This window comes from Panthera onca, chromosome A1, assembly GCF_046562875.1.
Source record: "Panthera onca isolate mPanOnc1 chromosome A1, mPanOnc1 haplotype 2, whole genome shotgun sequence".
NCBI lineage: Eukaryota > Metazoa > Chordata > Mammalia > Carnivora > Felidae > Panthera > Panthera onca.
In genome coordinates this window covers 196,998,890-197,005,098 of record NC_138339.1, presented here as the reverse complement: position 1 = coordinate 197,005,098, position 6,209 = coordinate 196,998,890, and positions in this window count along the sequence as shown.

Genomic DNA, 6,209 nt, shown 5'->3' with positions numbered 1-6,209 from the left:
ACAGTCATATATTCACTATAATCTCAGGGAATATGCTGACATTAAATTGTAGTGCTTCTTTTGGTCAGAATATCCACTATTTAGGTATTATGTGATATTAAGTTTGTATTTTCAAGGTCACAAGAACATGAGCTTTAAATACACACAAGAACATGAGCAACATAGTAAAAAGCGTTTTTTTTGCTATTTAATTGACTTAATGTTGAAGGACATCCAAGTGATAACTATTAAATATTTTTCCAATTATTAAAAGCCATTCTTTAACACCTTTTCTCTTTCCATAGAACCTTAGTAATCAACAATGTGCCTTGAGTATAAAATCAACAAAGAACCAATGCACTGAGTAATATTTATGTACATTCACAATACGTAATTCTGTTAACATTTATTTCAAGGGTATTTTAAGTAATACTGATGTTTTCCCTATTGAATCATTTTCCTAATGTTCATCAAAATAAAGACACTGTGTATTGTAGCAAATAAGAACAGTAGTTGAATAAATATAGGAAGACAAATTTATTTCATGTCATTTATCAGAAAGGTCCCAATATTTACATTCAAGTGTGTTAAAAGACTGTTGATGGGTCAAGAATGAGGGGAACTGAGGCTTGACAGTAGTTCAACAGAGTTTAACAGTAATGATGTCACTGATGACCTATTCCTTAATGAATCATGTTGTACAGCCTAAATTTATACAACTTTTATTTGTCTATCATTCCTCAAGAAAACTAGCAAAAAATTGAAAAGGAAACAACATTTATTGAATAATAGTGAGAAGTGCAAGTAGAGTGAATAAAACAATGTTGCAGGAGGCAAACTGGAGAATTGTCAATGTTAATTCTTGGAGTTGCATAAAGGAGATGCAATTTTTATGTACACGTGATGGTAAAGATTTTTTCCAGAAATATAGATAATTTGGAGAAATAAAGTATCAAGAGAGAAGACAGTGTGGCCTCAGATGCAGATAGATAGATGTAATGAATGGGGCTTGCAAATGTTGTCTCCTGAATGTTTCATTTCTGTGTAAAATAGGTGGCAAGGTCATCAGTGGAAAAAAACTCAGTAGAGATGTAAGGGAAGAAGATAATCCTCAAAAAATATCTAAGTGGGATAACACAGAGAAGTAAGATAGTAAAGGGGCTGGGGAGATTCTAGTAAAACATTAGGACACAACTTGTTAGTTATTGTGAATTTACAATTTGTTCATTACAATGGCTTTGCATTTTACTCCAGCCACATTAACCTATATGGGTTAAGCATGGAATAGTCTAGGACTGGATTTTGGTTTACTCAAAATAGTAAAATGAAATTAAAGGGACTTGGGACTTAAATTCATATAAAAGTTTCAGATAGGGTTATATATTTTAGTGGTTGATATATCAGAATAAGTGAGTTTTAACCATAAGATGCAGTATTCAGAGGTTGGAGTGGCTAGAATGAAAATTGTGAGAGATTGCTGACACCTAAGGTGTAAACACAGGAATGGATACCTGAGGTTGTATAAAAGATAAGAACACTGGAGAAACAAAGTTCAAGGAACTGAGATGTCAAGTATTGATAGCATTTATATAGTAATAATATTATTACTACACAGAATTATAAGAGGAATAGGGGCACCTGGATGACTCAATTGGTGAAGCATCCGACTCCTCATATCAGCTCAGGTCATGATCTTATGATTCATGGGCTCAAGCCCCGCATTGGGCTCTGTGCTGACCATGTGGAGCCTGCTTGAGATTCCCTGTCTCCTTCTCTCTGCCCTTCACCTGCTGTGTGCTGTCTCTCTAAATAAATAAATAAATAAATAAATAAATAAATAAATAAAACCTAAAAATAAAGAATTATAATGGGAATAGTGTTGAAGAGAATGGGAGTAGATTCAAGTTCAAATATTTTATTGTAATATTTATTTATATAAAGGGATAAAATAATATTTTTTCCATATTACTTTTTTGGCATTGGTATTAGTATACTCCATTCTTGAAATACTGTGGTAAGTGTAATACACTATGACTATACTTCTGTGCAGTATTTACTGTTGGACTGTAGTTCTCTTGTGGTAATACAGTGAGATAAACGAAAGGAACAATGGTGAATTCTCCCTTCTTTTTGGACCAATAGCATCCCTTTTCCTCTATCCTTAGTACTAAGACTTCTCTTGAGGTTTCTGGTGACTTCTCAGTCACTGACATCCCAGAAGTATAGATCCTTGACTGGAGCTGTCATATAAAGGCTAAACAAGTAAACACCAATTAAACCACTAAAAGAAACTTCTCCCTCATTCCTGCTGATAAGAGTCAAATTTTCCATTGCTCTAAAGAGAGATAGTTTCCCCTAGATATTTTGCTATACATGCTTCTGACCAATTCCAAGACTCGGGCCCAACATTGGGTCAAAGCTGGAGAAAACAGCAACAAAAACAAAAATCTTCACTGCTATATAGGACTCTATTCAAGTTTTGACTTCATTTTCAATCTGCCTGAATTGATTTTTCACAGTCCTCATATAGATGATTTTTGGAGTCTGTCCAGTGCTTTCAATTGTATCTGTGGGGAAATGAGACACTGCAAGGTTCACTTCATCTTTATCAGCACTAGAATTCTGATATTGCATTATTTAATTAATGAAAATAAACTTGTATTATTCAAAGCAAAAGAAATCACAACCAATATTGGAAGGCCAATCTAGGTTTCTAGGAAACAAGTTTGATGATAAATGAAAAGTTATCCTATCAAAGGTCAAAAAACTAGACTGTGTTTAGAGTATAATTTCACATTAGATTTTGAATATATATTATAATCTCAGTAAATTATCATAAGTACAAAGAAACAGTATCAAAGAAACAATAGTATAATAATCAATATCAAAGAAACAATAGTAGAGTAACTACAATATTCTCTGAAATTTAAACAATGTTCAATTTGCACTTGTTTTTGTGTAACTAATTATATATAAAACTGAATTGTTTTATCCCCAAAATTTCATTATAATTAATCCGTATTTTATTTTGTTCATTGTAATATTAAAATATTAATAACTATAATAAAATAAAATAGAAACATCCCATAATCATTCTTAGAAGAAAATATATAATGCCCACAAGAAAAGATATTTTACAATGTTGTGAGTAAAATTCTACAACAGCCTCAGGATGAAAGGAAAAAATCATCTTTTGTGTATAAAATCTGTTGTTTAATGTGGTATACCAATATTTATTTGTTTCAGCACCTGATAATGTGGTATTATATTTTTTCCTTGAAATATGGTATCTATCCAACATAAGTAAAAACAGCCAACACTGAATATTAATGTTTCTTTTTAAAGCCAAACCAGACAAAATGTGCATGTTCAGTGTGTGTGTGTGTGTGTGTGTGTGTGTGTGTTATATGAAAAGGGAATAATTTGATGTTGCAACAAAAATGTCCAAGTTCCCCAGGCCAAAGATAAACAGTACAGTGATAAGAGTTCTGTATCATTCACTGTCATATTTGCCTTGGCTGCAGCATCTCATTAAAAGTCATATAAATTATTGTCCAGTTTTACTTCAATGGTTGGAAATAAATTACTTGCACATCTCTTGTGGATTAAGTTATCTCTATGCATACACATAAATCATGGCAAAAGAAACCAAATTACTCCCTAAGTGCTCATAGACCCATATTCTTCATTCATAATAACACGCATTTCATCTATAGACATTTAATAGTGTAGTGCAGTTAATATGTTTCAAAGATGACCCTCTAACACTCAGAATTATTAACTACAACAAATCTGAACAGCAATTCAAGGCTGCCAGTTTCTTGGCAGTATAGTAGATCATTTCAATACAAGATATACCTGATAAGTTTCAGCTGCTCTCTACTTTTAAAGGCTATTTCCGCTGCCCATTCTGCCAGAATGTTAGGATAACTTTAGTTATTCAGGCACTGTATATATCTGGCTTTTTGTTTAAACCTGTCTTGGTTCATCTTTAGCTACTTAAAACTTCTCTTCTAGTAAAGTTTCAACTATTTAAAGTTTCAACTTTACAACCCACAGAGTTAGTTTAAAAGGTATTATAGAAAAGATTTTTATTTGAAAACTACCTCAAGCCATGATGTTACAATTGTGTTTCTGGCAGAACTACCATAATTAAATTTAACATGGTAGGAGGAGAATTAAAAAAGAAACACTTTTGAATATGATGCATCCACTTTAAGTTACATAGAGGTAGGGAAATTAAATGTCTTTACACATATCTTTATTTTTCAAAATACCAAAAATCAAAAGATGGAAGAAAGCTATGGAAGCCATATTTAGTGTTTATAGAATTGCTTAAATAACAATAAAATTAAGATAGTAAAATAGTAACAAAATTAAAATTTATTTAATAGGTTCTAAGCTTCTATAACTAGCAGAGGGTTTGTTGAAGAGAAGTCTTATATTGTAACCATAACACATCCTACCTTAAAGTAATTAGATGGTTTTGAAAATCATATGCAATTGGAAGAATTAATTATATGATGAGCAAAAGGATTGATATGTTAGCGTAAACGATTCATGTACTCCATAGATCTCACATATTGGCAAAATTTACTAATTCCTATTAGTATATGTTGTTAAATGTTTTATGTTATTGTAAATGCTCTAAAATTTTGGAATGTTATGGACAACATACTACTTATCCACTCTTTTAAAACATGCTTTAACTATAAAAATTATATTATGCAAATTTACAAAATATGACAACTAACAGTTACACTGATCATATATGAGGTCATTTAATATAGTTCATATATATACACATATATCTTAACATTAATTTTGTCTCTATATTATACCTTCTAAACACATATCCTATTTCACAGGTTCAGAAAAGTATATTTTCATGCTTTAGTAATTCTGAAAATTATCAAGATTTAAATTAATATTAAATGTGCTTGCCAGCCACTACCAAAAAAGAATAAGTTGTGAGGAAGATGTAATACTTTTGGGCTGGTAGGAACAATCTGCCCTCAAATGTAAGTAATAATTGGATGTGTTGTATAAAGAGACTTTAAAATGATAATGATAAAAAAGTAATAATAATGGTAAAGACTAGAAGTGAGTCTTTTTATCACCCTGTACTAGTAATTCTAAACAATGTCAGTGATTAAAAATTCCTCTATGACGAAACAGACTACTCCTGCCAAAAAAAGTAAAAATATCTCCCAAAAGTTCTTGTGTGGTATTCACATAATTTTTTATTTATTTGAGTGTAGTTGACATACATTATCACAATAGTTTCAGGTGTACAACATAGTGATTTGACAAATTTATACATTATGCTATGCACACCACAAATGTAGCTACCACCTGTCACACTACAACACATTACAGTATCCATGACCTTATTCCCAATACTGTGCCTTTTGTTCCTGTGACTTACTCATTCCAAAACTGGAAGCCTGTGTGTCCCACTCCTCTTCATCCATTTTGCCCACCCCTCACCTCCTCAAATGAACTTTAAAATAACATTTATCATAAATCAAATTAAATATGAGTGTGACATTGACAAAACTGGAAGTGCATATGAAATGCCAGTATCCAAAAATGATACAAACAACCATAAAGGTTGTGAAGAGATCAATTTTCTAAGGCCCCATTTCCAAATACCATCACACTGAGGAAGGATTAAGTTTTGAAAATAAATTTTGAAAGGACACAAACATTTAGACCATAGCATTCTTTGTGTGAAGAAACAGTATTATTAATTGGAGTGCCTGGGGGTGGCTTAGTTGGCTAAGCATCTGACTTTGGCTCAGGTCATGATCTCACAGTCTGCGAGTTTGAGCCCCACATCGGGCTGTCTGCTGTCAGAGCAGAGCCTGCTTTGGATCCTCTGTCCCCACTGCCCCCCCCCTTCTGCCCCTCCCCAGCTTGTACTCTCTCTTTCAAAAATAAATAAACATTTAAAAATATACCTTAAAAAAAGAAACGGTATTATTAATCCAAAAATAAAATCATTCAGATCTTTTAGACATCATATGTTTTGAATGTTTATAAATCTATTATTTTTATAATTTATAAACTTGTTTCTCTGTACTCAGTAATCTTAACAAAGTATAGACCAGCTCAAACATATTTTGGCCTCCCTTCATATTCATCTTATGGGGAAACTCTAACAGTATTTGAAAACTGAATACATCCTGCAAATATAAAATTCATATTTTTTAAAAATCTGAGATTAG